This window comes from Scardinius erythrophthalmus (genome assembly GCF_964197995.2).
Source record: "Scardinius erythrophthalmus genome assembly, chromosome: 2".
NCBI lineage: Eukaryota > Metazoa > Chordata > Actinopteri > Cypriniformes > Leuciscidae > Scardinius > Scardinius erythrophthalmus.
The window spans coordinates 34,053,664-34,076,278 of record NC_138222.1 but is presented as its reverse complement, the minus strand read 5'-3'; the positions used below and the strand labels follow the sequence as shown (position 1 = coordinate 34,076,278).

The following is a 22,615-nucleotide window of genomic DNA, read 5'->3' as shown; positions in this document are numbered from 1 at the left end:
AGCCTAATGCAACAATTACATAAGTAAACTCTCAAAACATTATAATTATGACATTTCATTTTAAAATTTTCATGTAACAGTCTAAAGCCAAATAAATAGCCGTTCCTGCCTTTCATTTCAGACGTCTGCTTCTAGGGACCGTTCACATATCGCGTCTTTTCCGCGCTCAAGGTCGTTATTTCAAATGTAGGCGCGCGGCCGCGGAGAGCGCGCCCATAATGAAAGCAACATGGTGCACTAGTTTTTCCAGGTGGGTTTTTCCTTCTCATCTCCAGAAATATATCCAGTAGTAAAGCTAATGCAAGGGCTAGAAATAAATTAATCCTTTGCTGAATGATAACTACTTCGTCGTCATCATGGAGAGCGCAGTTTGGTTGCATAGCGACGACAGACGCCACAGGAGCGCATCAGCGCAAGCGCTTGTAGGAGACAGGGGCACGGCCGCGCGCTCTTTCCACACGTTTTTAGACGCAATATGTGAACGGCCTCTTGCAGAGTTGGCCAATTACAATATTTTTGTCATCCTTGATGAAATACTTCCACACAAATGACGTGTGGTGTCTGTTGGTGACGTTCGCCATTTTTAATTCATTTATGCACAGCAAATTCTGGTCTTTGGAATAAACTCCATGCGAGTTAAAATCAACTCAATTTGAGTGTACATGCGTGACCATCAAATAGACTTCAACGCAGAGTTAAAATAACTCCGCTCTTGGTGTTGAATTTTTAACACTTTTTCAGATTTAAAATATAACTCTTTCTGGAGTTAAAATACAAATCATACAGAGAGTAATTGTAACTCTAAAATTTAGTTATTTATAATATGAACTCCTTAACAGTGTCAAAAATCAACGCTTAAAAAATATTGCATTTAACACTTCTTAGAGTTAACATATATTTAACATAATATAATGTTTTATGTGAAAATGATATACTGAACGCCATACTCTCAACTCAGTGCTTTTATTTGATCAAATTCATACATTGGTTTAAAAATTCCATGTATGGACACACTTTAAAATAATATCTGTCATAAAATACTGTAAAAATCTAACAGCAAAACATTTACATTTATGCAGCTAACAGAGTGCCAACTAAAAAAAATTAAATTGTATAAAACAATGTCAACAACACATCACTTCATTATATAAAATCAAGACTGCAGGATTATATAGAAAAACATGTAGTGCAGTAGGATTGTGTAACCTGAGATAGACACTTATACATCAGATGAAGTAACAATGAACAACTTCACAGTGAACTCATTTAAATGGGACTTGAACAGCTTGTCAAAAGCACCCAAGGATGTACATGACTGACAAGGCAAGAGTTTTTTGTCCAAGACAATGTAAAAGGTGAAAACCTGTGCTTTCGAAGTCCCTGAGGCAAGAAGGTATAGCTGAGGGTTTCCTTCAGTGGTCAGGATATGATCATCAAGGCTTTGGAATGACTTGAAACACAACATAAATGTCTCTTTATAAACAATTTGTTTAAAAATAGGCATTAACTACAATATTTGGAGTAGGATAGTGTTGTCTTAACAAACCTTGTGAAATTTCACCAGATTCCACCAGTTGTGGAGTGAGAAGATGCAGCAGGACAAGTAAAGAAGCCATGTCGCTGTCCCATTCTGGAGACAGAAAAAAACGTAGTTGTTTCAAAGTATGTTTAGGGCATCTCTAAGTTAGCCCTGTGAATTGTGTATCATAATATATCAAAATGATGAAATATTATTGGGGTAGTTTTATTAGTAGTTTTTTATTGTGTGCTGGAGAGCAAACTGGATACTGTACATGCCCAAAGCCAAGGGGACTTACTCTTACTATGTTCTTACATGCATCATGATTTTTTTTAATGTAAAATTTATGAAAAGCATTCACAAAGCATGAATTCATGAGCTTTCATAATAAATTACATTAAGAAATAACTGTGTATTAAGTGTTTTTAGCAGACTTTTTGGGAAATAATCAATAAAAACTTTTTAACCAGAAGATTGATTGGCTCAAGTAACAACATTACTATTTTGATGATGACTGTACCTGGATCATCAGTAGTGTCAGATACTTCATTCAGTGCAGCTTTCAAAAGCTGTTTTAGGAGAGCAGTCTCTTTAAGGTTCCTCCTGGCCTCCTGGATGACTTTCTTTAAAGAGCAACTTGCAGGTTGGAATACCCAACAAGTCAATGTATAGAAAAATAATGTAGGAACTAGATTTTCTTTAAAAAAAATTATAAATATGCTACAGTGGCTTCTGGAGTCGTTTTTGTGAGAAAATTTTACTTCCGCATCTGAAAATGGGCGTGACGGGCGAGAGTCGTGACGTAGCACGAGGGAGAGCGGTCGATTCACACAACAGGGAAATATGGATTGCAATGACATTTCGGACGCTGAGGAAATTGTTTACGGACCACAGCCATACAATTATGAGCCTGCTAGGCTGCCAAGAGAGCAGGGACAGGCCAGGATTAATGTTAGACAGAACATATTGGAACTTACAATAACAGAAACTAAGCTTTGATCAGGCGTTTGTCATGCTCATTAATATCCGCCCAGACTAACGTTACGTGATATAACTTAGCAGTTTCTCATGGAGAGACAGAGAGATATTTATTCATGATACATTTTTTGTTCCATAGGTGCTTGTGTGGGAAATGCGAGGCAATGTTTACAGCTGAGGAAAGTCAGTGTTACAGGGAGGTGGATGCATACTGGGCCTTAGTGGAAAATGCCAAACTTTCCATGGTTGCAGTTAGTGTTACTACAGTAAAGCCATGGTGAATGTTGCTGATCTGTGGACACTGGATAGTTCGTTCATTCATTGCACAATGTTTATTCCTGGTTTTCACGTCAGCGCTGTTTGATTCGTTAATAACGGAGAAATGTGAATATTTCTCACTAGATCTCGCAGCGATGTTATTACTTCAGTGGCGAACTCTTTATTTACTGGATCTCGCAGTTAGGCTACAGTGTTGCTTGATCAGGCTCGCGCTGCACTGGTCCAAACTGATAAACGGTCCACACAAACACAATAACGAGTAACTGTTAGCTCAGTTTCGTTCCGCTTACATTGCGTTTGCCAGTTGATGTTGTGCTCGCGCCTACATCCAGCGGGAGAACCCGAAGATGCGTGCACTGAAGGAACCGCACTAGCTCTGAGTCTCACCCGGTTCTTACTTCGGTATCCCATGTTGAACTCCTTCATATCGCCGGGACGATAATCATCCGATCTGAAGTGAACGCTACACACGACCGCGTTTTCCGAAGCCGACGCGGAAGAGAAATCCCGTCTCTTCACCTGCACAACCCGCACCCAGGCACGAAAGATAGCACCGTCCTTTTTCCTGTTAGGAAACCGGTGGACTCGATGTCCTGACAGGCTGGAGTTTTTGCAAGCTCCACAAACACATACATTTACCATGACGATGATAAATTGAAATACAAAAACTACTGAAAACACACTGTCTCACGACCGCTCTTACTGAATACCAACCTACTCTGCACTGAGCTGCGGCAGAGCACAGCACACGTCTCCCTCGTGTGACGTAAAATGACGCGATGTTGAAAAAAAAGCGGCTTGTACGAGCAGTCAAAGAAACGCTCACTTTATCTACTAAATTGGTGTCATTATGTCGTTTTAAAACATTTTAAATCCTGCATTATCTTTTCATATGGTATTTTCATACACGGTTATATATTCATTTAGATTTTTTTTTACCTGCAAGTTGCTCTTTAAAACTGGTGTTCCATTTTTCCAGGAAACTTAAAGCAACCTCTGCTCCAAACATCAGTAAGAAGTCTTGCAAAATCTAATTAAAAAAGGAAAGACAACCATTCAGACATCTAATGTAATGTAATATTTTTGATACAATTTTCATAATCACTGTCATCCCTGTTGGCTTTGACGAGAGAATTTGCTTTACATTCACGTTGCACTATTATCAACATCGTGAACTGACATTAAAGAGAAAACATGTAATTTTTGTTAACTGTTATGTTAGTGTGATTGAAAATGCAAAAAAAATAAAATAAAAAAATGTTTAAGCTGAAAACTACGCACTTTTTAACTATTCACTAGTCTAAAACGTTTATCATTACAATTCAAACCCGTTGCAGGCCAAACGTTACACTTTCACGGCTCAAATATATTATTATCCAGGGTAGACACTGCAGTTAGGACGTCTGTAAAACAGGCATAAAGTTCCATGGCTGTATAAAGTGTATTACCTCGTCGGCATTAACGTATGGAAGCTCAACAGAAGAAGGTTTCTTGAGTTGAGTCACCATTTGACGGCAAAAAAAAAAACTAATTTTCAGAAACACGGTGTGAAAGACGGTTAGCCTATCTAATGTTAGTTCGTTTAATCGAGGGGAAAAAAACTCACAAAACAGGCTAACAGCCACTCAATTCAAACACCACGTTCGCCACGGTCATTGACGTTAGTACACACACATATAATGCAACAGCTACGACAAAACGTGTTTCTGTCAGAAAATATCGAACATTTTGAAAATATATATATATATATTGTAATAAAAACGTTTTTACATACCTCACGGCGGATCCATTAGGCCTTTAGTGCTGCACCAGGGTCGTGACTCGATCGTGTGGCGCACTTCTTAATATTTAACTCCAGATGTAGTGTTAAAACACGCTTCTGAACACCATTGAATAAACTCCAAAATACAACACAAACAGGGAGTATCCCATAACACAAACTGTAGTCAGAGTTAAAAAATAAACTCACAAATCTAACTCTTTCGCACTTTTTTGCCTAACTCTGGATTTTTCAACTCCATAAATTTGCTGTGTGGTTTATGGACGCTCGAGTAGTCGATTGTTTCCGACAGCGTCGACTAGTGGTTGAAGTAGTCGATCTATCGACTACTCGACTAGTCTATGCAAGCCCTAATATATATATATATATATACACATTTAAAAAAATAAGTGAAAAGAACCACTGAAAAATGTTATCGATGTACGCAAGGTGATTGAGAAGGCGTATGTGTCCGCCCGCGTGTGAGCGAGATCTCCCCTCCCATGTTTAAATTGCTTGGACGGTCTTTTGGCTCGTGCTTAAATTCCATCTTTAATCTGGCATGGATGCTGCCTGGTGCTGGCGGCCCAGGACAGTCACAAAATCAATTGCCTAGAAATGACATCTGCCAGGATCAGCCTCAGGAGCGCTCCTAGGTTGCATAAATGAAATCAGAGTTCCTAATTGTAGCTTGATTTATTCACTTGTCTGAGTGCATCATGGCAGATCCGCACACTGCCCTCAGCACCCACTGACTGCTTATACTAAAGCATCATCTCTTCCTCTCTGTCTGTCTTTGACTCTCTCTCTCTCTCTCTCTGAAGCCACCAGTGACAACAATTGCATTCATTAATTCAGAACTTTAGAGGCCAAGGATAAAATGAAATGAAGTGAACTGTCATTTGGCTCAAGTTTGATAAAAATATTGACGCCTGCAGATATGTGCCTCTACACCATCTAACACAAAGGAAAATAAACTGATTTGCCAGCTCTTGCTCATTTTGAATTGGCATTTACAAACAGACACATGTGACAGTAAGCCCGTGGCCCTGCGATTCGGAGGAAATGGGTATGCGGCAGGCACATGCAAACGACCTCGGAGCAGGAAGTAAGAAGCTCTGGAAGTGAGACATCATTTCCACCCGAGCGGCACTGCCTCTGATCCTCCATGGGCAGCCACCCTGATATTTCCGTCAGGGGGATTAAAGGGGTGACAGCCCAGTGAAACTTTAACCTGCCGCTCCTCTAAATAAAACATTGAACAATGCTGAGTAAAGTGGCACTGAGCCAGAGAGGTATTAAACATTGATGAAGCTCCTGGGTCACAGGAGGAAATGTATCTAAGCTGTGAGTTCCTCTCCATCACCTCCCGCTGCACAGAGGGATGCAAATGCAGAGCTCAGGGATATGATGAAAGACAGTGAGGGAGATAAAGTCAGAGAGGAGGGGAGAAAGCAGATAAAGAGTTTGGGTCAGGTTGCTGCCCTCTTGCTTCGGTTTATTGTAGCATGTGTTTAAAGCTGCTATTTCACTGCAATTAAAATCCTTAACCTTTCAAGGGTCAGTCAAAACTTTAATGTGCAGTCTTAATGCTGGCCTGTAGAATGAGGAGTCGTTTGAGGTGAGTAAAACAAACAAACAAACAAAAAAACACAACGGGGTTCGATGCCAGACTAATACGAATTATTCCCTGCTGTATTTTCTAATTTATATACAGGGCTTAAATAGAAATTAGAGGTAGATGAATAACATGATTTGAAAACATAAATTGTTACTGGGTATGTCGAAAAACAACTTTTCATTTCATGTTATTCCTCTACTTCTAATCCCTATTTCAGCCCTGAGATGGTACTATATATTTGCTATTGATCAGTGGTTCCCAAACTTTTTAGAGTGGCGTACCCCGAGGCATTTAACATCCTTCTGCGTACCACCTCTTTTCCCATAAGACTTCAGTTATTAAGGAACAATATTTGCCCCCTTAAATTGATTATCCAGAGCATTCTTTTCCCTTTATAAAATATATATTTTTAAATAAAGTATGTTCAATAGAGAAATATGCAATGATAGATGCAAAGTGATAGCCTAGAAATCTAGACGCACCCTAGCGGCAGCAAAATGTATTTCGCAGCCAGGGTAGTCTAGCAACTCTCAATAAACCTTCTCGCTGCAAAAACCCAGATTGGGTCAGGCCAATCACGTTGTGTATAGAGTAGGCGGGGGCGGGCTTAACATACACGACAGAGTTGCGACGGTTACCTGGCTGCTGCTACTTGAAAACAAAGAATGGCGGCTGCTGATGGAGAACAACAGTCTTTCGAATCGGCTTTGGCCGCGACTCTGGAGGACTTGGAGTTAAGTTTTTCTTTGAGAAAAGAGCAAAGAACGGCACTTAAGTCATTCTTAAAAAAAGGAAGATGTGTTCGTCGTTTTGCCAGCCAGATATGGCAAAAGTTGAATCTATCAACTAACGTTAGCTCCGCTGTTGGGAAAACGCTCTGGTTGGTTGAAGCGCTGTCCTATTGCGTGCAGAGGGAATTTGAAAGACAGCCGTTTATCCCGCCCCTCGGATTGAGCCGTGACTATGGTGAGTTTCCAGACCTAACATCTTGATGTAGGTCTGGCTTGCCAGGCTAGCAAAGTGATACTTTTAAATTTTAAACTAAAACCGCCAGGAGGTGGCAGTAAGTCACTGTCTTAATGAGTGAGCCATCGAGTCATTCATTCATTCAGGATGAAGCAAGTGGTTGTATTTATGAATGGGTCATTGAATTGACTCTCAAGATTCCCTCAAAGCCACAGATTTGTTCACGAAACAACGCTGTGTGTTGCAGTTCTCCTGTGGCTTTTGTTGGAACTATTAGGCTATTTCATTGTGAAATATAGCAAACAATACTGTCAATATTGTGTTTAAAATGTACATCAGTTAATTAATATTACCCTTTTGTTTGTTGAACTGTTGTATAAAATCAATATCACATTTGCAGTCGTGTGGATATTAGGCAAAAATTGCATTCTTGCTCGTAAATATATTATCAACATTAAAGACAAGAACTCACACAGGCTATGTTTTTGTATCGAGTCTTAATCTATCTCTATGCACAGTCCGCGTCAATATTTGTTCTTCATGCTAGTAAGTGCTAAATCAGAAAAAAAATTGCATTCCAAATGGATAAAAAAAAAATCCTTTTGCTTCAGGTGTGTAGAGCCAAAGGAGTAAATACAAACAAACAAGACAATTGCTGAATTTCATCCAGACTATATATTATACAGTTTGGATTTCCTACATTAATTTCTTATTCAGACAAAATCCAGGATCCCCTCCCTTCCTCTTTCATCCTCATCACCAAAAAAATGTTTTAGGTGGACAGATCAATACAGTACAAAGAACATCAAAAAAAAGAAAAAAAGCTTGAATCAAGATAAGTGTAGGCTATTGTGATTGTCAAAACATTTGGTAGCATATCACCATGTTTGGTGCAATGACTGGTAGGCTATTGCTTTTATTATTTCTTTGATACAAATTTTACAATTTCATTTCAATTATTGTGGTTTGATTCCGATCTTGATTCAATATTGATTCATTTGGATAAATATTGGACCTAATATTTATAAAAAATGAATCTACCTGTACAGACACGTTGTTTTTTCTCAAAAAAGAAAATCTCACCTAATACTGTAAACATAGGCTACAGAGAGCCCTGTCAGCTGGTATTATTAAATGTTAAAAATAACAACTCAAATTAAACAATGCGTTTTTTATTATAATAACAACTTTATAATATTTCAATGATTTAAGTACAAATAAAATAAATATGTAATAGTGCACATATTTAGCAAAATACTCATTTATACTAATACTACATATATCTTATAAAACGGTTAGTTCCAATCCTTGATTCTGATTGGTCAATAGCTGTGCTTTATTCACGATAAAACACGGCTATGACCGCCTCACCCAATGGTTCTATTAGGGATGGCTCGATACCATAATTTTGGTTTCGGTACGGTACCAGAACCGAATACCTCGGTATCGATACTAAATCGATACCACGGGTGACAAATAACCAGCCTCAAAATTTAAGTGAATTGAAACAATTTTATTAAAAAACACTGCTTGAAACTCTGCAGTACTGAATGTGCAAACAAAAAGTATCAAAATGTAAATAAATAAACAAAAAACAGTCAGGGAACTTACAGTAGATTAAATTTTGATTTTGAAAAAAAAGAAAGAAAGAAACCTGAAATGATACAATTAAAATAGGTTAATATCTATAATAATTGATTAATATAGAATAATAATAGAATAATGAAATGAATAATTTTTAGCTGACATGCATTAACAGAGAATTATCAACATTTATAGCATTTATTCATCTTGGTTTGATTACTGTTTGGTTTGTGTTTGGGTTCATATTAGTTTAATGCATTGCATATAAAGTAATGTTAACATGCTAAACATGTATTAGTATATTTAAATAATAATTACTGATTGATCTAGATTAATAAATGCTATAATACGGTTAGGTCAGGTTACCTAATGAATGTTGACAAATGTAGCTTAAATGTAAAGTGTTACTCTAACATTCATATTAGTAATATCCATATTACTACTATTACTCTAGATTCCTTAGATTCCTCTAGGGGTCGCACTCGCCACAGCAGCAGTGATATGCCATTCATTTTACTATCACTAATACTAAAATTAATATCACTAATCTCTTTATTCATTCAAATTCAATTAATATATGATTGTTTGAAAGTGCAAAAATTATGAGACCTAAACTTCATTGGTTCTAGCGTGTCATGCAAGCACATTTGAGCTTTCGTGTTAACCGTGTCATATTTAATTGATAAGCTTTTATGTATGTGCGCTATGAATAAAAGTCTAAATTAAAACAGTTGAATGATGGACTCACCTGTCGATCTCTGAACTCTTTGAACAAGTCAGGATGATCAAGTGACAAGTGCTCAACGTTAGCCAAATTTAATGTGTTGCCTCCCGTCGCAAATTTAAAGCAGTGTTTGTGGTGCATTGAGGTCTGTTGCTTCACCTTTCTCATTACTTTTGTAGGCAAAGTAATGCTATATTTCACTCCTACTGCTCTCTTTATTTATTAATTTCGGGCGTGTAGAATGAGCTTCATCTGTTTGATCCATCGTGTTCCTCCGTTGTCACCGTTTGCCGGTTGTGCGTGACCCGCGTCAGTTTGGGTAGCGCACTGCCTCCTAGCGGTGAACTTCGAAACAGCAGCGCATTAAATACCGAATTGAGCAAAATTATGATATTGTACCTTTTGAAATATAATATATACCGGTATTTTTGCAGTACCGGTATACCGCGCATCCCTAGGTTCTATGTATCACTACAACACCCCTAGCAACCACTCTTAGCAACTTAGCGTGTGATCTCATTGATATTGTTCATTGAAGCTATAGTGGAGTATTGTAAGAGATCGAGAAAGCGAGTGTAAAGTTACCTGCATTCACAGTAGACATTGCGTTTTCCTTCAGGTCAGTCCTATATTCATAATAAAATAATCCGTTTGAATGTCCGCTGCGATATCTTGTCCTTTTAACAGTTAGCCTAACCATTAAGGGGTTTTCCCATCCCTATGACGTTAGTTATCTGTTAGTTGCGTCTTCCTTCTCCGTGAAAACAAGTTTGAGTCTTTTCAATATAAAAGTCTTCTCTATACCGACTGACTCATTCATAAGACAGTCTTTGCCACTGGCAACCGTTTTAACTTGCCACACAATACAAATATTAAAGCCGAAAAATATTTATCTATGCAACTTTCATGAAGTAAAATCACTAAAAGCATTCCTTCCGCTGGAAAAAAAATTGTCCCTGACCGTAAACAGCAACAGAAGTTACATAACTTATGGAACTTCTGTTGCTGTTTACGGTCAGGGACTATTAAGTTAAAACTGGCAACCGTTTTATAAAAGCAATAAGTAGGTACTCGAGGCAAGTGCTGTATTGTGAATAAAGTAACGGCTGAAGGGCGTTGTTAGGCATGACCAGAGCCATAGAGAGAAAGATTTGCAACACTCCCATAGACCTCCGTTGTAAAAAATGGCGGGGCTTTTAACCGCCTACTTCCGGGATTTGAAGATCGGAATAGTTCCAAACACTGTCATTTGGGCGTTGGACACCATTCACTTACATTGCTGCGCGTTGAGTTGTTCCAGAGTTAAGTTGCTGAAATATCGACCTCTTTTGATTTGTCAACTGTCTATATTGTATCAGAGGCCCTTTGCGATGCTTATACTGGTCTTCATTTGTACATGCACAGCGTAATTATTTATATTTTATGTTGGTTGTTTCAACCAATTTTCAAGTACTGCCTGCTAGCTAGTGCGACTTCGTCAGCTGTGACAGTAAGAGTTCGGTAATGAATCACTACCACCTTTATAGCAACTTTTATTTAATAAAATTTTTTGGGATATACTAACTTTTCATTATGTTTTATTGTCTTGAGTGAAGCGGCTTGTGAGAACAATGCTGGACCTCTAGGATTGTTATGGGATCACCAGTCCTGTCTGTTTCATGGATCACCTGCCCCTGGTTTTTGTTTTTCTTGTTCACACACACCCACACAAGCACACATTTTTGTTGTCTGTCATTGTTTAATAAAAAATATTTAAGCGAACTCTGAACGGACCGCCACGGCAGACCTCTTTGCGTGATCACGAAGGTAGGCTAATGGCTGAATCAAAATTTATAAGCAAAATCACGGGAATCAATAGCCTAATACAGCCCAGTTGTGCTAAAATCATGAGACGTCCATCATCAGATGAATGATATGGAAAAGTTAAGTTAGAGCTGCTAAAGCCAGTGCTATTACCCATGCGAACATGAACACTAAGCTTTTCCCTCCAAAAATATAGCCTAAAACTTATCTCCAAATGCAAAACTGACATTAACAAAATGCAATAACAGCTGAAAAAGTACTTGGGTGTGTCTTTTATTTTATATTTACCGTTCAATAATGCAATCACTGCTGTCTGTCCCATAGAAGAACATGACAGCCAGCGTATGTTTTGGAACTAGTGGGGCTTACATGAACCACGTGACAGCCAAAGCGGCGACATCAAAGAGTGTCGCAACTCTTTCTCTCTATGGCTCTGGGCACGACGCGAACGATACAGCACAGCCTCTCGTACCTTATTGCTTAGCATAAAATACTAATTTTTCTAGCCAACTAACCTGCCATGGTCATTAAATGTTTGTTGTTGTTTTTTTCTGAGGTAAATGTAACATTATGTGACATATTTGTTCTCCAACTGTTTTACTGACCTCTTTCCGCGGTTGAAAAACACTGATTTATCGATATTATGCATGAGATGAGGCTAACATTTCGGTAAGTTGTACTGTATCTGTCAAGCTACCTATTATTGTTCATTTGTGTTTATTAACTAGTAGTAAAAAGAGATTTTCGGTTCACATGCTGCCAGAAGCTGTAGTAGCGATCTGTCATGTCACATTTAAAAGCGCCAAAACGGTATTTATTGTTTGAATTTCGCAATAAAATGGACAGAATCTGAGAGCTTTGAATTTGTTTCCTATCAAAAGTAACCTGCTCTGTCTAGTCTGTCGGTGTCAGTGTCCTCTTTGCTTCGCGATTTTTCTCTGCGTGAGAAAATGGATGTGTCATGTGTGGCGTGAGAGAGAGAGAGAGAGAGAGAGAGAGAGAGAGAGAGAGAGAGAGAGAGAGAGAGAGAGAGAGAGAGAGAGAGGCTAGTGTATTACCTGCATCTGATATAGCATTCATTCTTCAGGTCGATGTCCAAAATATTATATCCAAAAAATCAGATTTAATGCCCGCTGAGGAAAGCGATGTTCGTCTTTGTCCTTCCCATGACAGCCTAAAACAACTTCCTTGTTCTAACCTTCTGACTCACTCATAAAGACAATCTTTGCTGCCATCTAATGACATAATAATGTAACTTTCACTGAAGTCCATGTCACGATCCTTTCTCAATCCCAGATACAGCATATTATAAATAATATTTATTGAACAACAATATTTCAATTAGCAACAATCAACATTATGAAGCTGCAGACTCGGAGCCTGCAGCTAGTCCCGCACCCAGAGTCCCGCATTCTCAGACCCCTCGTTTTTCGAGACAGCGCCTCCTGCTGTCCGAAAGATCGTATAACACTCTTATCCAAATGCCATTGAAAACAATAGGATGCAATATTACGGTCTCGTTTTATTTAAAGTTATCCAAATAAATATTTGCGTTCCCTGCTTAATGCATGTGCCAAAAAAACTCATTGTGTTCTCTGACTAACAAATTACCCAGTAGTTATTTTTTGAGCGTGGGTGTAATTGAAAGAAAATTACTGATGGAAGGGATACAATTACAGATTGAACTATCTTCTGAAAAATATTATGTTGTATTATATTGCTACAATGTTTTTTTTTTTTAATTCAAATTCCTATTTTCTTTCAGTTCAACCTATAATGGTCTAATTAACATTATACCATGCTAACATTACAAAACCTGTTTTTTGATATTTTGAATGCGAAGCAAAACTCAAATAAGAATAGACAAAACACCAATAATAAACAATTCTGTACTTTATTTAACGATCACCTAAACTTGAATGACCTAATCATCTTGCTGTAAACAGCAAAAAGGAAGAAAGAATTATGTTAGTGACTTTACTTTTTGTCTTCAATTGCATAAAAAAAAAAAAACTCATTTATAAGTCTGGATAAAAGCGTCTGCTAAATGAATAAATGTAAAATAAAATGTAAATGCATAAGGTAAAATAATTAGGCCTACTTTCTGGTAGGCAAATGTTCCTTCTTTTTTCATTCTTTTTGCAATCACTCTGTCAAATTCCTCAACGTCACTAAAATAAAAGATGAATGCAGATGAATGAAAGTAATTTTAATACTTACGTTTTATAAGAACTAATTTAAGTAGTCTATATAAATTATATAGGCCTAAAGTAAAATAATTACTCCGACATTAATTAGGCTAATTCAATTTATAGTTTTTTTTTTTTAAAAAAGGACAAATGGTAAATCTAATTAAATAATTAATGATGACATTCTTTGATATTAACACACTTAATGTATTTAATTGGTCTACTTTAATGTCTAATTTTACTTTACTAATTTTGGTCTAGGTACTTTAATGTCTAATTTTAATCAAATTTTTACAACATGCTTGTCTACAAAAAGTCCAAGGTTAAAGGATAACTTTCAAAATATTTTCGGGGAAAAAAGGCGAAAAAACATACAGGCTCAAATGTAACTATATCTTTGCAAATATTAAATGGACTATTCAAATGTTGGTGTATCGATGAGCTATAAAGTAGTTTGATTAAAAAAGAAATCGAATGAGTATGATTCGCAAAATAAAATTAAATTTGATAGGAGGCGCTGTCTCGAAAAACGAGGGGTCTGAGAATGCGGGACTCTGGGTGCGGGACTGTAGCTGCAGGCTCCGAGTCTGCAGCTTCATACTACTCGCAACAATAGCCATTATAAAAGACAATATAGGAAAAAAACAGAAGCAAACAATTCAGTCAAATGTACAAGCAGCTCTCTAGTAACGTTACAGGACGCTACGGCCGCTGACAGCCTGGAGCTCGCATCTGCGGAAGCGTCTAAAAAGATTATAAAAAAGGCACTATATGATTATATATTAGTCACATATTTGAGGTCTAAATAACTACATTCTCGCCTAAAAAAACTCTTAAAACTACATTTTGTGTCACAACAACAGTAGTATTTGCAGTCGCTGCAAGAGAGTGATACAAAAGAAACAGTCAGAGTGCTGTTACTGGGTGAATATCGCATGGCTGGAAAAGGCTCTCAGCCTATCAGATTTAAGAACCAGAAAGAACGGTTGCATAAATATATAGGCTACTATCTTTAATTTAAACAGAAAGAGCTAATAATGACAGACAGAAACATCACTTTTTTACCTTATACAGATACACTATTGAAAGTTGTTATTATGTTTTAAGCCTAATAAATGTTTAAAATGATGGCTTTCATTTATAGGCCTTCTGTTATATTTCATTCCAAGAAATTGAGGAAAAAAGCCATTTAATAGTATTGTGTTCTGATATGCTTAGCCTACATATTTTTAAATTGCCAAGGAAGTGCAATTTACCTGACCAAAAAAAACATTAAATCTGTAGGTACTTAAGAGGAATATGTTATGCAATGCAATCATTGCCCCTGTTAAAATCCACTTACATTTTCAATAAATGCTGCCTATTTGATTGCATTTATTGTGATTTTACTGCCTTGATTAACTAGCAGTGGCGGTTCTAGGATTTTTTTTGTAACAGGGGCCATTAAGGGGCCACATGTTACATTCAGGGGCCAAATACAGGGTACATTCAAGCACACAAAATAATTTATTCAGTACGGTGCAAATACATTTCGGCAGTCATTCCTTTTTCAAACGCTCTAATAAAAAATTATGTTATACTGTGCATAAAGAACACAATGCACTTCTTTCTGAATTCCACCTTTTAAGTTTCATAATCATGTTGTAGCTTATAAACAGTAAATTATTGTTAATTGTTTGGGGGGTGGAATTGCATCTGTGATCATTGTGAAGAATTCTCCAGTTGCTCTTTTCGTCGACGATTGATGGGTGGGAATCTCTAGGCAGTGGCACCTCACAATTCGATTAGATTACGATTCAGAGGGTAACGATTATCGATTATTAACGTTTTTTTTTATTTTTTTTTTACTACTTGGTACTTTTAAAGCAAAGTATTTATGATGACCCATAACAAACTTACTTCCAATACTTCCTATATTAATTTTATTAATAAAACAAATGGAAGTGATTTGGCAAGTCAACTGTAAGGTTACATTTGCCAGCATATGTCCCAACATTGCAAAGAACCAACAGGAAAATAAATGTGTGCCTGTACTAGCAGCATACTTGTAGTAAATTAATACAAACTTCAGCATATTCTGAATCTCTAGCATTTAATAATAGACTATAACCAACATCCTCCTGTTATTTCCAATGAGCAATATAATCCTTCAGACAAAAAAAAACATTTTGCTGTAGCAAATTCACAAACAGTTTTCGTTCAAAAATATAGAATTGTGTACCAGCAGCTCTCATACAAACATAATGCTTGTGGACTTGCGCATATTCTGAATAATTAGTAACATACAAAGCCGCTCTAATTCACAACTAAATAATAAAGAGTTATGACTTGAAATGTTTGCTGTAGGCCTATACCACAATCAAAAACAGCTTATACAAAAAAAGTGAATGAACATCTGCAGAGAGCACAGTCAAAATGTAACTTTTTGTGACTGACATTGCACATATTGCAGGGCAGTATAACGTACGTATAACAGATCGGTTTACAGCATATTGATGTGAAAAACTAAACAATACAGAAAGCAGCTCTCATACAAAAAATACTAAATAGGTCACAAAGAAATTGCCAATTTTCCATACCTTTCAACGAAGAGGGTGCCGTTCGAATTTGGTGCTGAGCCATCACGCGTCTCTGTTATGTGCGCGCCACAGACTAGTGTCCGCGCACTGCACGTCTGCTTTGGAGTTCCGCCTTTTGCTTTCCGTCAATATTACGTTATTAGGAAAAAAAAATACATATATTTTTAGAAAATCGACTTTTTACATTTATGAATCGTTTCAGAATCGTCCACGTCCGCATCGCGATGCATCTAAGAATCGATTTTCCCTCCACCCCTATAAAAGGGGCCAATCAGGGGCCAATCAGATTTCAGCAGGGGCCAGGGCCCCTGTGGCCCCGCCTCTAGAACCGCCCCTGTAGTATAGCACAGAGAGCTGCTTTGAAAGAAGTTACCAATTTATCTTCAATGAGGGTGGGCACTGGCACAGTGAACTGAAGTCTTAGAGCTGTATGTGATACAACTTATTTGACTCCATCCACAAATAAAAAAAAATACAAATTCTGAGCCTGTGAGGTATCAGTATGTGCTCATATCTATGCATTTGAGTGTCCAAGTATCCAAAGCATAGCTCTTTGAAATGAATCACTCCAGTTATTCTGCCTTCCGAGCCTGTTTATTCTAGTTGGGGAAAAAGTCTAGCCAATCTGTTTTAGAAGATCAGCCTCAGTCCCTTAGGCTCAATTCGATTGGATATATTTAAAGCTATACATCCTGTATGCAGTGTGTGTATTCTTATATTTCAATGGCTTTCAGAGACCCAGGTGCTCTTTGCTGTTCACAATTTTCCTCTCTGCAGGATTAACTCAATAATATGCCCTCGCTCCAGGAGCTGGGGCTGGTATCGTTGTCTGACATTTTCAGCTGTCTGCGGGTCTCCAAGATCTGGATCGTGTACCTTAGACTGTAAACTGGGTCAAACAATCCCAGAGTCGATCAATACCCTAAAGACAGACCCAACAGGCCCAGCACTGCCAGACGTAGCCAGCCTCTCTTGTTCCAACGAGTGGCAGCCAACAGGAAAATAAAATGCCACAAATCTTTCACAAGGCTAATGATAAACCAGCCACATTAGGAAGACATCATAACGCCTGTTTAAGATGATCACGCTTAAACACACATCACTGACGATCGAGAAGCAGGCTGTCTATTCGGTCTCTCTCTCTCTATTCTACTGGTCTCTGGTGGCAGATGTTGCACCATAGAGACGATTAAACACATCAGCATCCCCATGAAATGTGAATGAGGCAATGGCAACATTGCTGAGATCACAATGGTAGTCACATCACGCCTTACTCATTTCTAACTTCCTTCACAAAATGACTGCAGCTGGATCCAATATTTTCCCCTGTAAGGGCTATGTGGTTATAAATGTCATAGCCTATATCACTGAAAACTTTCTAATGTTGGGATTTAAAATGAAAATGCTTGTTATAAATAGTTGTATATTTCCAGCTTACGTTACTGTATTATTCATAGCTGAATATGAAAGGTTAAGTGACTAAAATGAAGATCACACAAGACAAGATGCATCTCACAGGCCTTGTGTTTGAGTTTTTATAAATTTCATTGACAGCAAAAGGCTGGTTTCCATACAATGGGGTCTTGCAATGCTGAAATTACTAAACACTTTACAATATGGTTAAATTTGTTGACATTAGTAACGTATTTTGTATAGGCCTATGTATTATGAACCAACAATGAATAACACAATACTGTATTTAATTATTTAGTTATAAATATATATACTATTTGTTAATTAAGTAATGTTTGATCATTAGAGTAAAATCAATAGACTCTATGCACAATCGCTTCCACATTTAGCCTCAGTGGAACAGCGCAGTGTATGGAAATTGTAAGAAAAATGTGCAAAAAATTAGATCCCATGAAGGAAGTGTCCCATAAGAGGAAAAAGCACAACCAATATATAGTTTGCTGAGTTAAATAACTGTATTAGTGTATAAAATGACATTAACCTATGCCATTAAATGCTGTCAAAAATACTGTTCCTTTGTTAATTCATGATAACTAATGCATTAACAGATTCTTAAAAACAGAAACCATGAAACTGCATGTCTATCCTCTGTTACTCACCAACATCATAAATGAGAACATTTAGATTAGCAAAATAAGTAGCAGAGCATTATTGATATTAGATTTAGAATGTGAACTTGCAAATATTATAAATAGAAAAGGTTTCATTAAAGGGGTAGTTCACCCAAAAAATCCCTCTGCAGAACACAAAAGATATGATGTTTTATAAACAAAATTCGGGAGGAGCACGTTCAAATAATCAATCCAATCTACTCGTCATCAAACAATTATGTCTACCCTAATCAGCATGACAAGAAGTATATATATATATCCACTCTGTCAACTCACCTAATATTCCTTGACAGTTTTTCCAGCATCCCTCCACCACCCCGACTCCTCACTCTTGGCTCAATCTTTTACAGCCAGGAATACGGGGGGAGTACTCTGGGTTCGGGCCGAATACCGAGCCCGGAGCCCTCTCCTCGGACAGCACGCCAAATACACATTTATTCTATCTGACTTATTTGTAAGTGTGAACTAGTGAAATTGATGTATACAAATATTTTACAATTTAAGTCAATGGGATCCAGTCAGCGTTGTTTTGGGCCCATTGAATGGACCAAAAAGAAAATGACTGAGACTAGCATGTACTATTAGTTGGGTTGCTGAGAATGATGTGAGCCTGGCTTAAACTTGTGTCATCCTCATGAGCATCACAGCTCATCGTGTTCAAGCATGTGCTCATACTTCAAGCCTACAGCTCCAATGTGGAAATGAGGGAGAAATGGTGCGTGGAATTGACATGAGCTGGTCTCCAGCTTGCATTACAATGTCAGAGCATCTGCACTAATTACTAAACCACAACTTCAATGTATTTGATGTTTAAATACATCATGTATTTGATGTACAGTAAATGATGTTCTGTGACGTGAATGTGAGAGGCACATTTCACCTCACGCTAATCTTATACTCCCACCTTGTTCCAGGGGGTTTTCGCGACTTTTCACGATTATGGATCACATTTTCCTTATTTCCACTTGTATGTATTCAAATATAAATGAGTGTATTCGAAAGTTTAAACTGACAAATATAAGTGTCACGGGACATTCAGTGCGAGTGCGTTTGCGGAATAGGAAACGGCATAAAAATCTCGCCCCGAATCACCCGAGCATGCAGTGGTAAGGATAAGGCTATTACCTTGTCTATGAAGAGACGCTGCCAATTCTGTCACCCAAAATTAGAGGAGAGCCAGTAACGTTCCCACATTTTTGTCGCTCTTGTTTGGAGGGGATTCAGGCTGTCAATAAGTATACCATAATAGTGTGGAAGTTACTGCCAGTTCGAATAAAACAACAGAGAGATCAACTGAATGAAAGGTGACCTTGCCATAATTGAGATTCATCACAGGCATGGCAGGCTGTGGAGGGGAGAAAAGAGAGCGAATGAAATAAAAGATGGTGAGAGAGAGAGAGAATAACACAACACAAATATGCATTGCCAATTTTATAGGAGAACGGCCAACTGTTGTTCGATTGCACGGCCTGAATGTCAATTCCAGGCTTAAAGCGCAAGTTCCCTTTTTCATGTTTAGCTCCCTATGTCTCTTCTTCTCTCTTTTTTTTCTCTTATTGTGCAGGGCAGCATGTATAGAGAGACAAATTATGCCTTCCCTGCAGTAGAAGAGCTTGGGGTCGGAGCTGTGCACTCTGTGGGAGAGATAACAGAGCTAAGCAATCCAGCAGTCAGACAGAAGATTTCACTTAATACCCCGACTTCAATCACATTATTTCCTTATTTAAAATTCGGAGGGAATCAACCTCCTGTGCAGAGCTTCAAGGCAACAGACAGATGTAAGTAAGCTGGATGTCAGGGTATGAATAGGACTCAGTGGGACCTGGCTTACTCCGGGTGAGATTATGCTGCCTTTTCAGCGACGTACAATGGGCAGGTTTGAGTTTCAGCTGTGTCCCATAGCAGGGCCAAATAAAGACCTCACTACAGAGTTGTCCGACTCATGGCTGTGCCATCCAAGCATGGTCAATGAACACAATTTGTTTGCTTGGATAGTTTTTAAATAGTTGAGTAACCTTCCACATTTACGGTGGGAGACAAGACACATACAATAGCATTTTCACATTATTTTTTTTTTTTTGGATTCACTAGTTCGCCTGCCCATTCAGCCTTAAAGGTTAATAGTAAACTTACTTGGCTTGCTGTCCTAGGAGGAGGCTCGAACCCGAGGCTTGGCTTGAGCTCTGAGTTACCCCCCCCTTGAGCTCTGAGTCACCCTTCACCCTTCACCCTCCACCCTTCATTTAATAATGAAATGTAGGCCTATGTAGTTAGTTGGTAACACTTAACAACAATGTTTCATATGTTAACATTCGTTAACTTCATTAAAATTAACTTGGCAACACACATGGCCAAAAAAGAGGTGATTTGGCAAAACCAAATAAGAATAATTATTTCTGTTCCCAGGGATGACAGTAATTGCTTTTGTCAAATAGGGAAAAAAAAAAGTAATTGGTGACTTAACTTAATTAAAGGTTATTCTTTAGACATGACTGTTAAAGACAAGACAATTAAAAGACCCATTATTCCATAATGAGATACATGCCATACAGTGTCTTCTGGGGACATGATGGACTAAATGGAATACAGCTGTAGGATTAAATAAAAATGTTAAAATCTCGTCATTAGATTTGAATGTGAATAATGCGTTTTTGTTGAATGACATTCTTTGTATATTCACTAGAGATATTGAAAGTCTTCATTGTGAATTGCACGGTGACCAAAGGGACCTTTACTGTCCTATAATGAAATAGCTGACACCCTGTTACCCTAAGGATAAAAGAAGCGGCCCAGTTGGACATGATCGAGTGCCTCATAGTTTCCAAAAGGAGACACAGCGTGGCCCAGATTACGTCCCACCTGTCTCTCTCCTTCAGCGGTTAGCTCAAACCCATCCATTCTCTCCTACCATATCTCTCTGTCTCAACATCTTCCTGTGTCCCGCTCTGCTTGGCTCTAATGGTTAGCTGCTTCAATCCCCAGGTGTGTGGATGAGATGTAATTTTCCTCAGGTGTTTCTAATTGCCTATCATTTAGTATTTATGGCTCCGGATATTTATCACTTGCTTCTTTAGTACCAGGAGTGAGAAAGATCTCACACGTCCACCGCGTTAGTTGCAGGATGAAGATGTGGTGGATCCGCTTATACGTGACTGCTATGATATTCAGATAATCTTCATGAGTGATCACTTTATTCAGTGACAGTCATGGTTGTGAGCCTTCACTTCAGCAACCCGATTAGATAAGGTGTTTCGTATGGCAACAAAGGATCTAATTAAATGAAACGAAAAATGCATGTTTCTCGACTCTGATTTCAGCATACATGGATAAGATGATTGAAGAGCCTGATGTTGATACAGAAAGTCCACACCATATATCTTCTGTACTGCTATTTGGTACTTTTTTTAATCAGTTTTTTTTTTTTTTTTGCAGTAATGGCCTGTGAAGGCCAGTGAATTCTGTAGTTCAACCTTATTTCTGTTGCAATTATGGCCAAATCATTTATTAATAACATCAAACATGCATTTTTAATACCTTAAATGAACGGCTGTCTAAAATGTTCTGCTCTCCCAAATGTGTTTCCTCATTATCGATTAAAGGAACTTTAAACCTTTTCCTTAATTCAATCGTTTACCCTAATTTAATTTGTTGTTGTGAGACTGTTCTAATTTATTCCGTCTAATTGCTGTCATCTGTTTGGAAACCCTTATTTTGCCCAGAATGAGACTGGTGATACCTTTGCACGGTGGATTGCTATTAACAAATTGATGGGCTAGCAGAGTCAATTAATTTATGTCATTGAATTCATGTAACTGATTCATTTTATAATCCAGTCTTCAAAATGAACAATACTGTACATTTCCCTGCTTTCACAAAGAAGAAAGAATCATTCATCTAACTGTATTTGCCTTTAAGTAACGAACAAGCTGATCACAGCTGGTGCCCCTAAAGAATGAATTTAATGAGCTGCTACGTTTGTACTTTTTTTTTGAGTCTGTTTTTCAAATTATTTTCTTTGCTTAATTACTTTTTGAAGTAAAGGGCCTTGAAGTTAAAAGGCAGACATCTGGAAACACTGTACACACTCACAGATGTACTTGGACAAGGATTGCCCTGATCCACGTGAATACACCTCTCTCTGATGCCAATGTGATGCTTAGATTTCAAAAATGAAAATTCTGTCATCATTGTAGTTTATGGAAGAAGGGGAATTTACATTATTGCTCATATTGAATATTGAAAAATTAATTTCTGTCATCATTTACTCACCCTCATGTCGTTACAAACCTGTATAACTTGCTTACCCATATACAGTAGGCCTATGTATGTTCCACAGAAGACAGAAAGTCATACAGGTTGGAATATCATGAGGGAGAGTAAATGATGACTGAATTTTCATCTGTGTTTGAACCATCCCTTTAACATTATGTGGAAATCAAGAGCAGGGAGAGTTAAATCAACATCTCAAACTGAAGTTGCAATTACATGCTTTGCTAAACATGCAGTTTTAAAGTCTTGTGTTAACAACTG

General features: G+C 37.8%; 1 long non-coding RNA gene across 1 annotated transcript; it reads right to left on the bottom strand.

The window, feature by feature from the left end:
- Window positions 1-1,062: 1,062 nt before the first annotated feature.
- On the bottom strand, window positions 1,063-2,145 carry LOC308681290. Its single transcript, XR_014029015.1, has 3 exons — window positions 2,040-2,145; window positions 1,547-1,630; window positions 1,063-1,450 (listed from the first exon to the last, which is right to left on the bottom strand). It is a non-coding gene; the product is annotated as an uncharacterized lncRNA (long non-coding RNA).
- Between the last annotated feature and the right edge of the window lie 20,470 nt (window positions 2,146-22,615).